The following is a 21,035-nucleotide window of genomic DNA, read 5'->3' as shown; positions in this document are numbered from 1 at the left end:
ATACAAAGATTTTTCCCTTATGCTTATTTTAAAAAATCTAAGCAAATTAACAATTAATCCGATAAAAACCAGAACTAAGCTCAGGTCAGTATCACTGAGTTCAACACAGTACATGTCAGCATTAATTTGAATTCAGCTGGGAACTAATGACCTCAGCATTACGGTTTTACACTAGGGGAGACAAACGGTTACAGTATCCATCACGAAATACTGTTGAGAGCGGACTTTGGGCGTGTTACGGCACATGCAGCGGGTCAGCTATGTGTGCCTTTGTGTGGTTTTATACTGTACATGTTTGTGTGTCCATCTGCTGTATATGGGATAATACTTGCCTGTGTTAAGTTAATTCAAAAATGTGTGCACGTGTGTGTGTCCAGCTAGGGTGTGTTGGTCAGCTGTTAATGATGCTGTCATGTCAGGGAGTCGCCTTTCTCAGGAGAAAAGGCTGACTCATGGGCTAACTGGCTGGCCTACTTTTACTGGGACTGGAAACTGGATCACTGCTGGACACACACACACACACACACACACACACACACACACACACATACATACACACAAACATGCAGGGGCCCAGTTACTGTGCAATACTTTGCACTAAGGCTTGCAAATCTTGCTCAGGTGCAGAGAAACAAAAGGCACAGTTAAACCATGGATGACAGAGGAATATTCTTTGGGAAAAGCTGCTTGAACAAAGCCTAAGCTGTAAGGTTTGTCAGCACCCAGTGGAAGAGGATATACTGTGTTTGTTTGACTTTATTGAAATATATACAGCTACAAAAAAAGTCCTTTCAGCTGTTACATCTTTGATCTCTGTCTGTATTTTTGACCCAGGCATCCCAAGGTAGCAGCTTAGCTTCACTCAATCACCAAATTGAAATGGGTTGCTTAAATTAGTCTTTTAATTAATTATTGCTTTATTGCTTTTTTATGCACCTCAAACCAGAGTCCCAAAAGACAAATGGATAAATACAAACCTGCCAAAAAGAACTCAGATAGCTAACAGATAATGATGCATCTCCTCAACAGAGGGCTATAGACTGTTTTCAGCCCTCAAATCTAATTCTGGAATACCAGCATCAGCGTTATGTTTTGGCCCAAAAGAGCATTACTGCATTATTTAACTGTCTACAAACTTGAAAGTCTACTAATTCAAGACTGGAACAAAAATAAAAAAGAAATAAACATGCAAAATATTTCCCTCCAAAGCAAACAAGACATACTTGGGGATCTTTTAGTTTTTTATTAAACCATGTACTATCAGACCCTCCTACTTGCAGTGTCTTTTAGTGAACCAAAGTCCCGGAGCTGCACTATTCAAGATTTATAATTTAAAATGTATAAATACATCATACAAATGATCTCTCAGCATGCAACATGAAATGCAAAACACCCCATTCTCCATTTGCAGATTTGTCCATTTGGTCAATATACATTTTTGGAATTACTGGTAGGAGATAATGGCTTCATATAATGGCTTTATATAGTTATAAATAGTACAAAAGAAATGATCTCTCAAGAAATGGAGGTTTAGCTCCACTGAGGGTTTGTCTGAATATCTAATTACAAACTCTCACCTCAGGCAATGTGTGAAACTACTATTAAGGCTATGCTACAGTTTTACGTGTAATGAAAAAAAGTTCCACCACATAAAAGCTTCATTTAATCTGTGGTATGTTTGCTGAATTTTAAACAATAGTTTAGTGGACATGCTCTGTTTAGCTTTGGGAAATGCAGGTCAGTTAGATGTCATGGATCCAAATCATTTACCACAGAGAGCTCAGCTTGAGAGCCATTCTTTTGCTTCTTAAAGTGTATTTTCCTGGTAAAAAACAGTGAAAGTTATCTGATAACAAGGTGTGAATCAATGAGAGAAGTTAGTGTTGATGCTGAGACATGGCGAGGTGGATTTGGGAAATCCCAGCCCTGTGAAAGACCTCAACCAAGTTCCTCTGCAATAAACTGAACTGAATGAGGCAGATAGGAAGTGTTGGATTTATGGAGGGAAGGGTGCCTGAGAATATTGCAGAGGGGAGTGTTTCTATTGTCGTTGTAACTCAGTGATTTAGAAGAGGAACCCTTAAACTTTCACCAGATTGAATAAATTCAGTGTCACACTGGGACCCAAGCCCATTAAAACAAAGTAATGCTCTTGTGTTGTGGGAGAACCCTCAGAAACAAGCCTGCAGCACAGTTTTGGGTTGATTCATGGCAAGGAACTGCTGATTTAGTAATTGAAAGTGTCATATTCTGAAAATGTGTCTAACACCCCGGGATGCAAAAACATATATGCACACACACACAAACACTCAAATGGATAACACTCTTGGCTTAGTGCGCCATTTTCCTCCACATGTACCCTGTAATTATAGACATAAATTGCAGAGCAGCTGTGAGATGACCACTCTTTTTGGGATGACAAACAGTCACACACACACATGCAGACACACAAACACACACACAATGCACTTTGCGCATATGGGCCCCTTCCCACCCAAAAACCCTACAACAACAAACAGGGACACACAATTGCTCATACACACTGACACACACTCCTCAGGTGGCAGAGATAATGAGACTCTACATTTTGCAGCAGGTGAGCTTGCCTTAGGTAATCTAGGATGGAAAAGATTAGCGGAGGGAATAAAGGAGTGCATGAATAAACAGACAAGTATAAAGATGATTAACAAAGCAATAAACAGGCAGATGTAAGTTTGCTATATATCAGAAACAAACACATATGACTTATGAGACTCTCAGGAGGATTTTTGAACAGAAAACGATAATGTTGTCGTATGGTCATTGAATAAAGAGATGGATATTGGAAAGAGTTGATGAATCAATCACTGGAGCCAGAGCCTTCAGTTACCAAGCTCCTCTCCTATGGAACCAGCTTCCAGTTGTGGTTTGGGAGGCAGACACCCTCCATTAGGTGGCTTAGACATCCCTTGATAAAGTTATGTTAGGGCTGGATCGGTGGTCCTGAACCATCCCTTGTTTGTGTATAGGCCTGACTTCGGGGATTTCCATGGTGCACGAACTTCCTTCTCTTTGATCATTCATGTCCCATTAATGTGTTACAACCACTCTCCCGTTCTTGTGTTTCGCTTTATTATCGATCCGGGTGGAGCCTCCTGCCATGGTCCTGCTAGATTGTCATGGCCAATACTGTTGTTACTGTGCACCTGTCTGTCTGTCTGTCTGTCTCTCTTTCTCTCTCTCTCTCTCTCTCTCTCTCTCTCTCTCTCTCTCTCTCTCTCTCTCTCTCACCCCAACTGGTCGAGACAGACGACCACCCACCTAGAGCCAAAGGATCTGTCCTAGGTTTCTGCCTTTTAACGGGCAGTTTTTCCTTGCCCTTGTCGCCAAGTGCTTGCTCATGGTGGTACTGTTGAGTCTCTGTAAATAATGTTTTAAAGAGTTCGGTCTAGACCTGCTCTATTTGAAAAGTGTCCTGAGATAACTTTTGTTATGAATTGGTGCTATACAAATAAAATTGAATTGAACTGAATTGTTTGAATGAATGAAAAACAAACTCAGAGAGAGAAAGAGTAAAGGAAGAATGTTCAAGATGAATAAAGGCGATCACTGAGTGAATCACACAACAGCGACATTTAAGTGGCAAACTAACTGCATTGATTTATGAGTATTTGTTTGTTTATGAATGACGCTGCTGACAAAGAGAGTCAAACAATCCTCGTCTGACCACTCACTCCTCTGTAAATCATTACACTGCTGATGTTAACCCAGAGTCAAAAGAAAAATGTGAGAATGTAGACCTCAAGACATAAAAAAGACAAAATCAGACTGGAGGACAGAAAGGAAGGCAGTAAGAAAAGGGCAGAGACAGACAATATAGTGCTGAGAACTGAAGGTAGGTGAAGACGAAGTGAAAGGATTGAGAGGCGGAGAAGCAGGAAGAGATAGAGAGAGGAAGAAGGGGATGGAGAGACATCTGTTTTTTGTCAAGAACAGGTTACAGGCTGATAGCAGGGCTTAGAGAGAGAAAGAATGAATAAGAAAGAGTAGAGAGGGACATAAGGGGAAAGGGGACAGACTCAAGAGGAAAAAGAGTGCAAGGATTGTGGAAAACATTACAGAGATAGAAGTGCCTAATTGGAAGAGACAGACATTATCATAAGCCGCAGAACTCTGAGGGCATGTCTCATACTCTCTCTCTCCCTCTGTATGTGTATGGGTGTGTGTGCTGTAAGTGTTTGTAGATGTGTGTGTTTTTATGTGTGTGAGCTGGTTCTAGATATTGTATCTCATTAGGGAGGATATTTCTGCACCCACTGTGTTTTAATGTGCGTGTGTTAGTGTGAGGGAGACGGAGAGAGCGAGAGAGATGGAAAGAGTCAGAGATAAAGACAGACAGATAAGAAAAAGACTAAGAAAAGAATATCTATGAGAAGACGAAACCATAATAAAAGATGAAAGGAAAAGCTCAGTGTGGGAGCAATAAAAGACACCATGATACAGGGAGAGCTGGTTAGTATCAGGAAGCCATAATAATACACAGTCCCAGGGAGGCAGAAGTCTTGTACCAGAGAGTGTTTGCGGTTTAACTGTCCCAAAAAAGTACATTCAGGTGTCGTTAAATCAATAAAGTTTCAAAAGGTTCATGTTACATTTATATTTCAGGACACTTATTCAAAAAGCTGAACCCTTTCTAAAGATTGTCAGGCATCTTTATATACCCCTGCTGTTATATTGATGTCAAACACTTATCTCTTCAATACATTAACTTTATAAGATTTTCTTAAAATACAACTGTTTTTTTTACTAAAATGTGGCTGTGCAGCTGTGAAAATTAGATTTCTTTAAACACAATAAGGGCCGAGGGACTCTGGCGAAGGCCCAGGAACAGTAATTATGCTCTTCTCCTCTGAGAGGCAAGAAAGAAGGTCTTGCTTATGTAATCTCAATTTTATCTTCTTCGGGGGGCGGGAAGACAGGGTGGGAGACAGAATAAAAGGGAGAGAAACAGAAGGAGGGAGTAAAGAAAAAGTAGAGAAAGAGCATCGACTAAAGGAAATAGAAAGACAGAGACTGCCATTTCAGAGTTACAATAAAGGCAGGATAATATCAGTTCCCAGTTATGGTGATGTCTTCTTATTCCCTAGTCTCTGTCACATTCTACATTTATATTAAAGTCACTGAAGCAATCCTCCTCTATGCACAATGACTTATAGAGAGAGCATCAGATAAACTAAATATACCCTCATCCTTTTGCGTCTGTTCTAGCTTAAATGTTACAATACTTTTACATCATTGGCACTGAACTGACAGTCTCTTCTGCAGTGACTTGCAGAAAAGCTGTGACTTATGTACCTTATGGCACATAGAATATACTAAAGGCAGCTTGTAACTGTTTGCCATTGAAGCCAGAGTGTGAATTGCAGTGTACCGTCCGCACAGCATGTATACAGTATTGCTGATGAAGCTCAAGTACAAGTGAGATTGTCTTTGTCAAAATTTTTAATGAGTGTGAAATGAAGAAATATTTAAAGGGGCCCTTTTGTGAGTAACATTTCATGGACTCGATCAAAAGTGAATCTGTGTATGAGCGCAAGATGACATGAAGAGCCCTTATACCCATTGAATCTGTGATCTCTGTTTTGGTTATCTGTGTTTCTTTAAAGTATATTTTTGCAAGTGTGTTTTGTGTATATTATTATTTGATATAAAGCCAAACCAAGACAATCTTCTGTTAGCCATACATATGAGACCCTTTCCTGATTGCGTGCAAAGGAATTATTTTAATCTCTGACACAAAACACTGACGCCAGTTCATAGATTGTAGACACTTTTAGCAAGCCCTGACTTGTTGCTGACCAGGTCCTGTGGCTTTTTCTTCAAAGTCACACTGAAGAGCCCCCTTGTTCCTTTGTGTGACATGATGTATTGTTTGACTCAGATGTTCAGGCTCCACAACAGTTTTCAGTTAAATTTGACAACAACCACATAATATTTGCAGAAGCTTTTGTAAATAAGAACTAGAGGAAACATGAAAGCAAAAGATGACACCAGAAAGAAGCAATTAAAATTATTTGTGTAGCACAAACTATTAAATACAAGCAATACATGTGCATAACAACAACGCACGTACATAGAGACTGTTTTGTGAATGTTGCAAGTGCCTTCACATTTTGTGAAGTATATGTGCTGCTCTGGTTTATACAAGGTGTTGTACATATTTAACAAGATTGAAAGACCTGACGACATTTACCTGAAAGTCATATCTGTCCTACACACTGTTTCATCTCAAGTAAGTTTCATCTCAAGACTAAAAGTCTATTGCTATGCAAGCTCTGTGAGCTGTACTTGCTCAGTGCTGCCAAAATGTAGGTGACCTACTGTCAATATTGTCCCTGAATGCATCCTGTATGGACCTGTAGATGTACGACTGAAGGGGTTACTGCGCTGTGAGATGCTGCTTTCATATTAGAGACAGTCGTGCTTTGAGCTAAATGTTAACATTAGCATGCTAACATTCTCACAATAATGATGCTTACCTTCTGATTAACAGGTATATTGTTTACTGTATGTTCGCCATCTTAGTTTAGAAAGCTAATATTTTCTAATTAGCATTAATACAAAATAGAAAGTACAGCTGAAGCTGATGGAAATATTGCATGTACGTGGTCATAAACCAAAGTTTTGGACAAATTCTGACCTGATTGTGATGATAGATGAAAAATGAAATGTCCAGTGTGTAACATTCAAGAGGATCTTTTGAGGATATATTGCAGAAAGGGAATATAATGCATATATAGTGATATGATAGTGTATAATAATCAACTGAATACATTTTTGTTACCTTAGAATGAGCCATTTACACCAATCAGCCATAACATTATGACTACCTCGGCACGCTGGTGGTGATAATGTTATGCAGCCCCCACAAGCAACAAACTGTGATGCACTGTGTGTTCTGAAACCTTTCTATCAGAACCAGCATTTCCTTTTTCAACAGTTTGAGCTATAGTAGCTCATCAGTTGGATCAGACCACAGAGGTCAGCCTTCCCTCTCCATGTGCATCAGTGAGCCTTGGCTGCCCATGACCCTGTCTCCGGATCACCACTTTTCCTTCCTTGGACCACTTTTGATCGATACTGACCTCTGTAGACCGGGAACACCCGACAAGAGCTGCAGTTTTGGAGATGCTCTGACCTAGTCGTCTCGCCATCACAATTTGGCCCTTGTCAAAGTCACAATCCTCACACTGTCCATTTTTCCTTCTTCTACCACATCGACTTTGAGCACAAAATGTTCAATTGCTGCCAAATATATCCCACCCACTGACAGGTATGTGATAACAAGATAATCAGTGTTATTCACTTCACCTGTCAGCGGTCATAATGTTATGGCTGATCAGTGTATATCTACAGATGCAGCTGGTCGCCTTCCATGTTGAAACACTGGCATCACTAAGGTCATAGGCTTGATCGTCTGGGGGCTATGGATGTCTGTACAAAATGGCGGGCCAAAGTGGTGGGCCCATGGTAAGTGTGAACCTATCGTGACGTTACCCATTGGTTTGTGGAGTACCGTTTTGAAGCCTCGAGTTTAGCACTTTGGGCATCGCCATGACAGTTGTGGAGGTCACAACACTAAATCACGTACACTAAAATATGTTTCTGAAACTATTTTATGTGAGAAATTGGCAACGCAGTAACAGAATTTTGCTTCATATTTGATCAGCACTGCCTAGTTTGACAGTTTGATATGAGTTTTGTGTGCTGAGCTGGACAGACTCACTGAGGCTGACTTGTCAATCATAAGGTAGCCACATCCAAAAGTATACACGGCTTTATCATCTATTTTACTCTAAATTGGACCATAGTTCACTAAATGAACATCATACTGTATTGAAGAAGAGTAGCGATGAACTAGCGATTGAGACCATTAACTCATTAGGAAACTGTTTACTGAGCTCATTAATGAAGTAAGAAGTTGGCTCATTCTTCATTAGAGTGAATGGTATCAGTGTTTTATTGCAACCAATGGAGCTCCCCCTGCTGGCCTTTACATAGAATGCAGGTTTTAAGACACTTCAGCGTTGGCTTCACCTTTCAGACCCAGAAGTTCTGTCCATTATATATACTGTCAACAGCCCACGGACAAACATTACCAACCTGAAGGCATACTGTAGCATGGATAAAACGTCTAGATGAATTAGTAGTACCAGTAGATCTACATATGAGCTACATTAGATTCAAAACCACTGTTGTCCACATTAATGTGAAAATCTTGCCTACTGTGCTGTGAAAGTCAAAGACCTCCCCATATCAATGGGTTTGTGTACATAGTTGTGTGTATATAGTACATAATGTGGCAGTGTGTGTACTACGGACAGACTATATATAAGTGTGAGGATGCATTCAAGCATGCTTTATTATGTGTGTGCATGTCACTAGGTGATAGTGGGCATGGGGAGATTTATCTGGGCACATTAACATTTGCCATAGACCTGTTTTTGTGTGTGTGTGTGTGTGTGTGTGTGTGTGTGTGTGTGTGTGTGTGTGTGTGTGTGTCTACAGGGGGTGCAGGCAATGCCATCAGAGATTTAACAGGAGAGGTTTTTGAGTCAGCAAACCTGAGGGGGTCTGACTCAATCACGACTGGTGGATGGTGTTTGTGTGTGTGCGTGATGTTTATGCATGTGTGTACAATCAGTGTGATGTCGTGTGTGAAAGAGCCACATGTTTGTGTCCAACATGTGAATATGGGGAAAGGGCAAAGGATGATGTTGATGATTATGGTGTGGCCGTCAGAATTTCTCATTTCTCACACCATGTACTGTAAGCCCTGACCTTAATCTTAGTTATATAAATAAACCTTCAATTCAGATGATTTTATACAAATCTGATACAAACCATATGTACTCAGGATGGTTCAGCTCATGATTATGATTTGCTGCCAAACTGTAATCATGAGCTAAACCTTTCCATAAATTCAAACTAAATAACTTACCCTAACCTAAACTACAATAAATTTGTTTTATGTTACAAATAAGATTGTCATGTGAAGATGCTTTTGCAGGTCGTCTTACAAAAAGTTGTGCTTTTTGTAGAATTAAATAGAGCACCACACGCATATAGATGAGAGAGATTAAGGACAGATGAAAGAGGGGTAGAGGACAGAGAGAAGCTGGAGAACAAATGGGACAGTCGACATGAGAAAGGATCTCTGAACAAACTAACAAATGGATGAACAGAAGAAAGAAAGACAAGAAAAGTTAAAGAGAGGAAGAGCGATGATGAGAGAGGGGACAGTCCAGTGAGACCCAAAAACACAAAGGAGGAGGAGAAGGAGACAGGATAGGAAATATCCCCTGAAGCGCTCGGCTCATATTTAGACAGACAGACAAACAGAGGAATCACCCTGCCAACTCTGCTTACCAAACTGATTCAGATTCACTGGCTGCTGCCGACTTCAATATGCTGCGCAGATCAAGCGTTCCTAAACATTTCAAGTTGGGAAAATTCGAAACGTATACTCTTGCCTTAGGATCTACTGTGACACAGCAGTCTTGTCATCTGGATGATGACCAGAATCTACCCTTTAACCTTTGACCGTGATTCGCAACACAAACACTCAGTTCATCAGTTTTTTTAGTAGAAAGTCTGATTAAACCATAAGTAGCACAACTCTGAGGCATTGTTTGGGACAAGTTATTATGGTGCATAGTTCGATGCATTCAGTGTAATAATGAGATACTATTACGCCTATAGTGAGGAACAGAAAGAGCATGATGGATTTTTTCTCAGTTATGTCACACTTCTTAGTTGCAACACAACTGAAAAAGAGCTCTGTTGTTCAAAATATTCCCCAGGCTGTTTCTGCAATCTGTTGTTGTGACAACTGAACAATGGCAAAAAAATACCTTCCCTCTTCTGCAGTCTTGTGGGCCATTGCAAAGACCATCAATTCCTTTCAGGTGAAAAATTAAACATGAAAAAAAAAAGAGAAATCAATTCATGCATTTTTCTTGGATTATTTTATGTGAGGCACTAAAATGAGTGGGATTGTGCGCTCAGGTGATAAAAATAAACTTTAATCTTTAAACTATCCATAACTTCATTGACTGACACCAGGACTTTGTTAGAGGTGAAAAACAAAAATAATGGAGGTGGAAAAGGCACCTCACTCACTGCAAGGACTCTCCAAGGATTATTTTATACCAGAAAATGGGTTCACAAAGACATGCACTTAATGCATACACAGTGTATTTGATACATACCCAATCCATGCACTAAGGAAAGATTTTGGGGATTTGACAAATATCAGACGTGTTAAATTTATCAGATTAAAGTATCTAAAAACATTATATCCTATGTGTCAGTGATAGATGAGCTGAACGTGGGTGTGCGCAATATGCAACAATCTCATCTTGTTGTTGTTTCTTAGGCATCTAAGTTCTTTGAAAAACATCATGTGTCGCCTTACCTGTGGAAATTGTATAATTAATACGTTTTTTAGGTGTTTTGTATATAGTTCTCTAATTGCGTTTTATCCTGATAGTGTGGTTTTCTCTGCTCATAGTCTGTCACATGACTTTGCCTGTCCGCACTAATTATGTGACTACTTAGTTGCCCATACTGATCGTGACTACTTGCCAACAGGTATAAGAAACAGCCCAAAGGCAACCATTATGTGTTTGCCCTGATGAAGGCCTGAATGGCTGAAGCAGGTACGTATGTTGTTTAACTGTTACTATTAGTTAATACCAATGAGATATTAAATAATTTTAAAATCCTGTTTTTGTTGTTTATGTTTATGAACCTTATTTTATCAAATGTATGGGTATTGTTTCTCTCTTGATCAGCTGATTGATTTGTTTTGCATGTATAAAATGCAGAAAAGCTGTCATCATGATAGTTTTCAAATGAACCAGTCAGTTAAAATGGCATTTGTCCAATTATTTGGACAGCTGAGTCGTTGCGGTTGTAAGTAGAAGCAGTGCTCCATATTTGCAAAACCAACTCCTCTGATTAAAATGAATGGTGGATTTTCAGGGTTGTAAGTTCAAATTCTCTGCATGTTTTTAGCTTTTTTAGTAAGAATACTAACAACACCATGTGTTTACTCTTGAGACAAAAGTTACAGTAGAATTTCTGACTTTTAACCATTACCCAACAGAGAAAATTCATTTGTTTAACCTTTTTCAGAGATACTGTCATCTGACATCATGTCAAAAAGACCAAATTGATAAATACCACAGGGCATATTGTTTTGTATGTTTATACATTTCATATTACTGTAAACTTATGCAATTTAGTATTACATAACTTTGACTGGCAATCAAATGTTGAATCTAAACCCCTGGCCACACCCTGTGATGCTATGCGGCAGGTGTCTCACTGAGTCTAGTGTAGTCTGAGGTGCAGCATGTTTGAACGTCCAGACCATCAGAAACCACAGAGATGGAGGTCTTTCAAGTGTTCAAGACTTTAACGTTTCAAGTGTTTTAAGGTATATTTAGGGTTGATTGTTGTTTTGTCATTGCCAGAAACTTTTCGTAAAGAAAAATTCCAGTGTGTTACATCAATTTTCATGTGGTCACTAACAGCTAAATGGGTGAGCGCCATTGCCACACTTCACCCTGCTGAAGTTTAGCTGTTTTGAATGAGGATGACAGATCACACTGACACCACCCTTCTGTCCCAACTATTGGGTTTGAATTTCTCCATGCTGTCGTTTTGATGGAGATATAGCAAGATGAAGAGTATCACAACTACAAGACTCTGTTGTAACTTCAACAGTAATAAAGTCATTAAGCCCATTGCTCTGGTAATATAAGCCCATTTGAATTAGCCTGTGCATATAGGCAAGAGTAGGTCCAACAGGGGGACAGACATAAGTAAATCTAATACATGAATGACATCTGGAACATAAGCCCAAGAAAAGTCAGGGATATCAATGAATTATTTCTTGGCCCAGTACCATTCAACAGTGACCAAACACAGTGACCTTAAAAGTCCCTCCATGAGAGCCTTGGAAGTCACCCCTGTTATAGCTGCTAGTTTGCAGAGAACTCTACATTAAGACCATGGTGGATTTTTCTCTCTTTATTCAGCTACACAGCCGCTCTATAGTCATTCCTTCAAACACATACACTGTTTCGCTATCTTTTATTACATCTCTCACACCCACATACACACGCACAGCCTTACTGCCTCTCCTGCTCATACAGTACACACCCAGTCATTTTTATCCTGTCCACACTGTGGAAATACTAGTACTTTCCACTGTTAAAAAACCAAACCAACCAAAAATAAAACAAATGCAGTGATGATTACACCAAATGTGAAAAGGTAGAAGGGTGTGGGCTCAGGATGTAACATAAAATAAGAATCTGCACAAAACCACAATCGCTCCCTAACCTTAACCAAGTGCTTCTTCTTTATTTTAATCATTACCACAATTAGTCTTTAATGGTCCAGAGTATTTAGTGGCATCCACCGCTGTAGTTGTAGGTCACAACTCACTCCCTTCCCCCTCCTCTTCCAAGTGCAAAGGACCCTTGTGTGAAACTGTAGAAACATAGTGGTTCAACATGGCACCGCATCCTGAACCTGTAGACAAAAACGGCTCAATCTGAGGTAAAGAAAACATGATTCATTTCACAATTAAATTTGAATGATTTCTGCTAATGTACCCTCCTAAAGGTTACACACTGGGCCTTTTAAGAGATAAGGCTGGTGATATTCTCTATTATTCTTAAGGTCAATTAATCCCATAATAAGACCAAAAGCCAGCACTGAATTTCGTAAAAAGTATTGTCTGTGTTGTCAAAGGCTAATATAGCTTATTCCTCTGTGCCATATACCTATATTGTTGTTTAATACAGTATGAATTACAACATTTAATACACATTAATGAGTCTCACTATTGTACTGGGTAACATGTTCCTTCATTATAATATAATATATATATTATGAACATGAGTACTCTGTTTTTTTTTTTTTTTTTTTTTTTATAGATACCCTGTTCTGCTGCTTTGAATACTATTAATCCACATCTGAAAGTAGTTCCCAACAAATGCACTATTTACTGCTACTGAGCGTTTTTTGTGTCTTCAGGTATGAAATAACAGGCTTGAGGCTGAGAAAGTAGAGAAGTCTGAGAGTATTGAGCATGGTTGGCTTTGGGCTTTTCATGAGATTTTAAGAAACATACAGAACACCAACCTTATCTTAACCAAGTAATTGTAGTAGTCATTTGTAAAGGTTTTGGAACTGACAACAATATTTCCCTGTTAACAGGGGCATGAAATAAAAAACATAACAACTGTACTTTTGGAAGGAAATGACAAATAACCTATATGGCTGATTAGTTTGGAGGATTAGTGCCACCATAAAATGCAACTCACACACTGGAGGCACATTCCAACATTATCAGTGAGGAACAGGTGTGCTTTAAGCCTAAATCATATGAGGAGAAAGAGAGGGATGACCTACATATGCTTAATGATAGCAAAAGCATGACCTCACTCCCGCCACTCCCTTCATCTCTATTCTCCTTCTCTCTTTTCCTCATTCCCCTCTCCCTGCATCTCTCCATTCCCCCTTTTCTCTCGCTTGCTCCGTTGTTTTCCCCCCACTCCACCCTTTGTCCCTTTTATCTATTCTCACCCTCTCCTGGCTGCCTCACCCTCGCTCATTACCACCATTTCCCAGGGTGACTCAGCATTTTCTCCACCGTCGTCTCCCTCACTCGTGTGTATCTCGCACCAGCCATCACTCTCTCTCCGCAGGCGAGAAGTCACGGCTCTGACACATCGCCTCCCTCTCTAATTTTCTTTTTCCAAATTCAAATCTTCCCTTTTTTGCATGACCATAATTATATTGCTAAAGCTATTGTGCAACATTTACAGTGTAGATAAAATAACTTAGAATGTAAGCAACAAACAAAAGAGATTAAAGAATGTTTATGATAAAATATTTACGTTAAAGATTTTATAAAATGAGAATGGCAAAAATCTCAGATACAGATATTTAAATACACAAAGGTGTTTAGTATTTTCATGTTCTGCTGGTTTTCTGTCACTGCTTATTAGCTTCTTCTATGGCTTTGTAAGTTCTTACCCAAGAAAGTATTGCATTAAGTTTCATTCTGACTGGTATTTTAGTTTTATTTTGGTAAATAACTCGGTTCCTCTGTCTCCATACAAGCTGTAGTGTAGCAGGAAGTGTGTCTCTGTCTGTACATCTTGTTGTTGGCAGAACTGACACAGTCTGTCTCAATTGTCTGTTTTTTTGGAGATGACAGGTTTGTGTGTCTCGACCAATCTCAATGGCCAGACTGTAATGGCTTTCTCAGCTTCTGGTAGCTCATAGTTCCTATAAGCTGCCTCTCACTATTTTCTGTTCAATGGTACATAATAGTTCAGTTTACCTTCAGTTAGATGTTTAATGGATGACATACTTTTCTGTCTCTTTGGCTATAATTTATTTGGTCCAGATTGTGTGAGGGATTTGTCGAGGCTGTGTACTGCGAGAGGAGCTGATCCTCATGACCAGATGGTCGAGGGGACTTATCCTAGAGCTGGAAGAGTTGGGATCACTGGAAAATTGCCTGTATATCTTAAGAACAAATGTGTGTTGTTCAATATTGATAAAGCCCAGTAAAAATCTTTTGGCTTTTTCTGACATTTAGGCTTTTTCTGAAGTGTCACTTTCTCCCAATTCAAAGTTGAGGTGTTTTGCAGATGATGCATTTATCTCTTTCTTTCTCAACTCTGGACAGAACTCTCTTGCAACTATCTCTCTCCCTCTGTCTGTACCTCTTCCTTCAAACACACAGATACATTACTCATGCTTCTCTGTCTCCTCTTTCAATCCCTGTAGACTCCCTCATCTGGATAAAAAAATAGTACATTTGCTGCACCCCTCATGTCTCCTGCATTTTTCCAGAACATCAAAGAACTGTCTCTGTGCAGTGGAGTCTACATTCTCATTGGATATCAGCTTCTCTCTCTCTGTTTTCCCCTCAACTATTCTTCTCTCCATCTCTTTCCTCTGCGACTGTTTTCCCCCTCTCAGGCTCGCATCATTTCTGTCCCTTCTTCGCTCCGTCATCCCTTTCTCTTTTCAGAGCCAGAGGCCCTCTCTCCCTCCCAAGCTGTCTCTCCTCATCTCTCTCTTCCCTACTCACATCAATATCCCTCAATCTCTCCTTCTCCCCGTAAACAGAGTGACCCTTCAGTCCTCTGTCGCCTTCAGACTCTCTGCCATCTCTCTCACTCTCCCTCTCCTGTGGGTAAACATGACCCATGCTTCGATCATCCTCTTGTCGTTTTGTCATTATTATGCCCCCTGAACCCCTCTCCATCTCTCTTCATGTCCCTTCTCCTCTCTCCTTCAATCTGTCTCTCTCTCACTCATCCCTCGGTTCGTCTTACTCTTCTCCTCTCATCTCTCCAGTGATGACAAATTCTTCTCTCAGTCTTCAGCCATCTCTCAAGAACGGCGCCTCTCCTCCTTACTCCTTCAATCTTTCATGTCATCTATCTTTCTCCTTCAAGATGAGATGTCCCTTTCCAAGTATTCATTCCTTTTCTCTGTCCTTTTATTTCCCCCAGACAGAATGACCCATAAGTCCACGCGACATGGCCAAAAGTAAATGGACACCTAAACGTTACATTCACGCATAAAGTGATCCTCTCATTCCAAAACAACAGGCATGAATGTGATGTTACAGCCTCCACTCTTCTGTGAAGGCTTCCACTTTTTGGAGCCTGGCTGAGAGCATTAGTGACGTTGTGTACTGATGTTGAGATCTGGGCTCTGTGGAGGCCACATTCCTCCACACTAAAATAGAAAAAAACACTTCTTTGTAGACTTCGCTGTGTGCATAGGGGCATTGTAATACTGAGGCAGGAAAGGGTCTTCCCCAGACTATTGCCACAAAGTTGCACCATTGGACACTATTGTTTTATTATAAAATATAAAATGTATATATTATATGCAGCAGCATTAGGATTTCCCTTTATTTGAAATAAAAGGCTTAGTCCAAACCAGTGGTGGGTGAAGCACTCAGATCTTTTATTTAATTAAAAGTAGCAATACCACAGCAATACCAAGAAAGTATTCATTATGCACAACACCCCATTTTCAGAATAATGTATTGTGTTTTATTATATAACCGACTCATAATTATGAATGCATTAATGCGTACATCACTTTAAAGTTGCAGCTGGTAAAGGTGTGGAGAATTGTGATATATATGTAATCACAATTCAGTGCTGAGTAGTCTGAGAATTTCCACCAGAGACCTATAAAGTCTTTCTATAACCTATAATGGATAATCATTTATTTGTTAATTATATTTTGTATTATTAATCTGAATCAGCAAAGATTATTGAATTTATCAAACAAATATAGTGGCGTCATAAGTATTAGTATATATGTCCTTCTGAAATGTAATGGAGTACAAGAATAATGTAGCAGAAAATAGAAATACTCAATTTCCTCACAATTATACTTACAGTACGTACATACAGCTATGTGTATGTAATCAGTTACTTTCCACCACTGGCCCAAACCATGAAAAACAGTTTACAAAGACATGTCCATATACTTTTGGCCACAACGTATAGTGTATCTTTCTATCGTTTTTATTTTAGCTGTGGGGCCTCCCTCTGCCCTCGTTCTTCCCTATATGCTTCTCTCTCCTCGTTGTTCTTTTTTGTGGGACAGAGTCACTAAAGCTTTTCTCTGCTTTTTAAAAGAGACACACTTTATCAGTCCATCTCCCCACAAGCATCCTCCTCTCCCTGCTGCCATGGTACTTTTATATTTAGACTTTTTATCCTGCAGCCGTAGAGTGAGACCCTTAAGGTTTTGATCAGTGTCTTGCAATTATTTTCTATCTCTCAGCCATACTTCAGCCTGTCTCCTTCTATTTTCTTCCTCAATCATTACGGTACGAGTATTTTTCTCAGTTCCGCCACCTGTTCTTCTCTCTGTCAATCTCTCACTTATAAAAGAGCATGACAGAAGCTGGTCTCCTTTTTCAAGAATAATTTTGCTCTCTCGCTCCCTCTTTTTCTCCTGTAACCCTCCTACAAAGAAAAAAAGACAATTTGTCATCAGCCAGTCTGTATCATGTTGGTCACACCTCAAGCACTTCTCCTACTGCTATACCTCCATTCTCCGTCCTTTATTCCCACTATCATTTGTTCCATCACACATCATCCCTCCCTCCTTCACTGACCATTGCACCATTTTTCCATTATTCATTCCTGCTCTAGTGTCCTATCCCTCTGCTCTTCACCAGCATAGACCCTGTCATGATGAGTTATAGAGGGAATATCTGGTCTTCTAGTTGTAACTGCTGTATTTACATATTATTGGCACAAAAGGTCAATTTTAAACATTTTGTCAGGAATTGGATGCTTTTACTATTAGCAATAGGTTTTCTTTTGTCAGTATTTTTATTTCTTGTTATGTTGGTTTGTTGGCCTTTTGCATGGCAAATTCCCCTTGAAGTAGTAATACTAAATTATATAAAATTTGTTTACCATCCAAAATAAAACCAATAGAAGCAACCAATAGATCCTTAGATTTAAGTATTTTGAAATGGTAATCAGTTCGCTTTTTTCCCTCTTGCAGCAACTTCCAGTTCCTCATCTTTGTTTAATGTCTATAATTAAAATCTATTCTGTCTTCCTTAAGTGAGTTTGTGCGCCTCAAGCATTAACCGAATGTCCTTAATAATAATTAGTGTCACATATTTCCCAGTATTACTGTATGTATTTCCTGAGGTGAAATTCCTAAGGTGACGTAGTTGGCTGGTAAGTTTATGATTCTCCCTTCCTTTTTCAAAGGTGGAAAGTCACATGGATTTAGTTAAAATCCAGTTCAAACAACGACGAGCAGTGGTGATGATTATTGCTACTTAGTGATAAAAAACAGGAGTTCTGTGTTTTTACATTAAAACTTGCTTAAAGATTAGAATGCACTCAGTGATCCTCAGAGTTCCACCAAACCATGTGGTATTTTTTTACCTAATTCATGTCAGACTAAACTGAGTGACTTGCCCTAAACAAAGAAAGTCTAGGACAATAAAATGCAAACCATAAGAATCCTTACATCCTACTTGGAGGTTTTGTAACCACTAGGATGAGTGAACATATGCACGCCATACATGTAGTTTTCAGAAAGCCTGTCATACATGTTGACTGACATCACTGTGACATCTGCAGAGTTTAAATAGGCTCATGTAGTGTGTGTGCGTGTCTGTGTGTATGTATGTAGGTCAAGGTGTCAGATGTGGGAGTGGGTCTCTCTTTGAAAACCTGTAATTCTGCTAAATTACACACAACGCTCTTACGCATCCTACTAACTGGGGGTAATTTAGCATTTTGCTGCAGTTGTTCCTTTTTTTTTTACCCCTGAATCAAAGGGTGCCGCTGCAACAAAAAGCCTGAGAGCATTTTTCGAGTGCTAAACTGAAAAACAGATGAGAGTGTTGGAGCCAAATTCTGTCAGTTTAAGAGGCATAAGGACAGGAGGACAGGTTAAGCATGTGTGAGTGTGTGATAGGCTACAATTGCCCCATTAGCCTGCTTATTTAGTTATCTGTTCTTCATCAAACCCCACCTCACTAATAACTTCCTGTCACCAAAGAGGGGATGAATGTGAAAACTTGCAGGGGGTAGTGTGTGCATGATTGTACTAATGCCTGAAAGTGTTTTTGCCACTATTGGGTACATGATTGAGAAAATGTGTGCGGAAGGTGTTTGTGCCTGTGCTTAAGTTTGACTATGTGTGCACGGTGTACGTGTCTGTGCCGACATGCAAGTCCAAATGCCCTGTTCCCTGCCTGAAGCTCTGTCCCCCGTGTGGGGTAATTTTGACCATATGGCACACAACATGACACATACTTAAAACCACAGACACTGTACTACACTAAACACACAAATGCACAACATGGTCTGGTGCAGTACAACTCCCCCGCAGGTCTCAGGGATCAGAATGAGATCTACATTTAGATACAAGGGCAGAGTACAGACATGCAGAGATTGAGAAAGGCTTAGAGTCAGCGTGTGTGTGTGTGTGTGTGTGTGTGTGTGTGTGTGTGTGTGTAGTGAAAGTTTCCCAGCAGAGTTACACTAACAATTTTGCCCAGTGCTCCTGGAAACACGCACACATAGTCTCACAAACTAATACGTAAACACACAAAAATCTGCCTCTGCTGCACTGAAATGTATGACATAAATAAGCACACAGCTACACATGCTAATACATTCTCTTCTCTGTACTGCATCATTATACATAAAGACATATACTGCTTGCACACACACACACACACACACACACGCAAATCCACTTGGCACTAACAGCAGTGCAAACACTTCTATCCTGTTCTCTAAAAGCCCCTTCATTGACAAACCTGACACAGACTCACTCTCTCGCTCTCTCGCTCTCTCACTCTCTCGCTCCATCACACACATTTTCTGTGCTTCCTAATGTAATAGTGTTGTAATGTGTGTGTAACTGCTGCTTTGCAACAACAATCTTTTCTGGTAGGTGAGAAGAAAAAGATAGATTAACCAGAAAGAGAAACAGATAGATTGCAAATAGATATGATTGATGGAGCAATGTTGGTCTTCTCCTTGGAATGGTTGGTTGGGAAAGTTAAGAATTAAGTAGTGGACCTTGTATCTATGAAATATTTTTACCTGTTTCCCCCTTATTGTGAAACCTTTTCAACATTGTACTGTGAATTTCTTATTTAGTTCCCTGGTCATGATGCCCTGGGCATTTCAGCCCACTGCAGACAATGTTAGCTTTAATTTTGAGGAAATAATAAAAGGCAATAGAAGGGAAAGAGTACACGCTACGGTGGACTGTGATTGTAATCGTATCCGATGGCTTTACCACAGAGGTCAGTGGTGGTTTTAACAAAACCTCTGCCGAACAGAACAGAAATATGGCTACTGACTGGCCACAAAGACTCTGCCCTCATTTTCATGTATATAAATAGATTTTCTTTTTCTTGTCTTCCCACACTTCCACAGCCAACAAACAGCTACTGTGTTTGTAGGTCTCCAATTATCTCGTGAATCTTCTCGCAGTGACACCGTTGGGATAAAACAAGCACAGGATGTGCTCTGGAGGAGGAGAGGTTGTTAGGTGAGTTTAAAGGGGTATTTCACAGTTTTAGTATTTTCTGTCATTGATCAGCTGTCAAACACATAGAATGTTTCATTTAATGGTGAAACTCTTTAATTATGTGAATGTACATGCAATTTATGGCCAAAAATCTGGTTTTAAAAATGTAAAGGTAGCCACTTATGGTTACTACAGATAATTGATTAGCTACCATTAAAGCTATATACCTCAACATTTTGGGAAATACAATTATTTGCTTCTTTAAATTTGTGTTATGTTTGGAGCTAAATCGGAGAGACGATTAACCTACTATAACTTAAACTGGAAAAAAAAAGCTAGCTTGGTCGTCTATAAAGCTCACTATGCTGTATCTCAAATTTGGACGGAGCCAGGCTAGCTGTTCCCCCCTGCTACCAGTCTTTATGCTAAGCTACGCTAATTGGCTCACTGCTCAAGTTTAACTTTTAAAACACACAGGAGAGTGGTATCAATCTTCTCATTTAACTCTAACTCTAACTTAACTATTTCCTAAAATGTTAAATTATCCTTTTAGTGGTGTGTTATTAAACTGGTGTGGATAAAGCTGCAGTTCATAGGAAGCAATCTTTGCAGACGAGAGAAACATGAAAAGATACGACTCAAAGGCAAAAAGTTTCAAGACTTGTTAGTTGTCATTCAAAAACAGTACAATTGATAAAACAATTGTGGTGTGTGTGTGTGTGTGTGTGTGTGTGTGTGTGTGTGTGTGTGTGTGTGTGTGTATTTGACATTTAAAAGGTCACTATCGGAATGTTTTTTATAATTCAAGCTACTGTGAACACAACAAACATTTTCCAGGCTTGACATTGTCAGTGAATTTCAATGGAAGTGAAAACTAATTTCAGAGACAGACTTTCCACAACAAA

The sequence above is a fragment of the Dicentrarchus labrax genome, unplaced genomic scaffold (assembly GCF_905237075.1).
Source record: "Dicentrarchus labrax unplaced genomic scaffold, dlabrax2021, whole genome shotgun sequence".
NCBI classification, from domain to species: Eukaryota; Metazoa; Chordata; class Actinopteri; family Moronidae; genus Dicentrarchus; species Dicentrarchus labrax.
The sequence above is the reverse complement of the archived record's forward strand: the minus strand, read 5'-3'. Positions refer to the sequence as shown.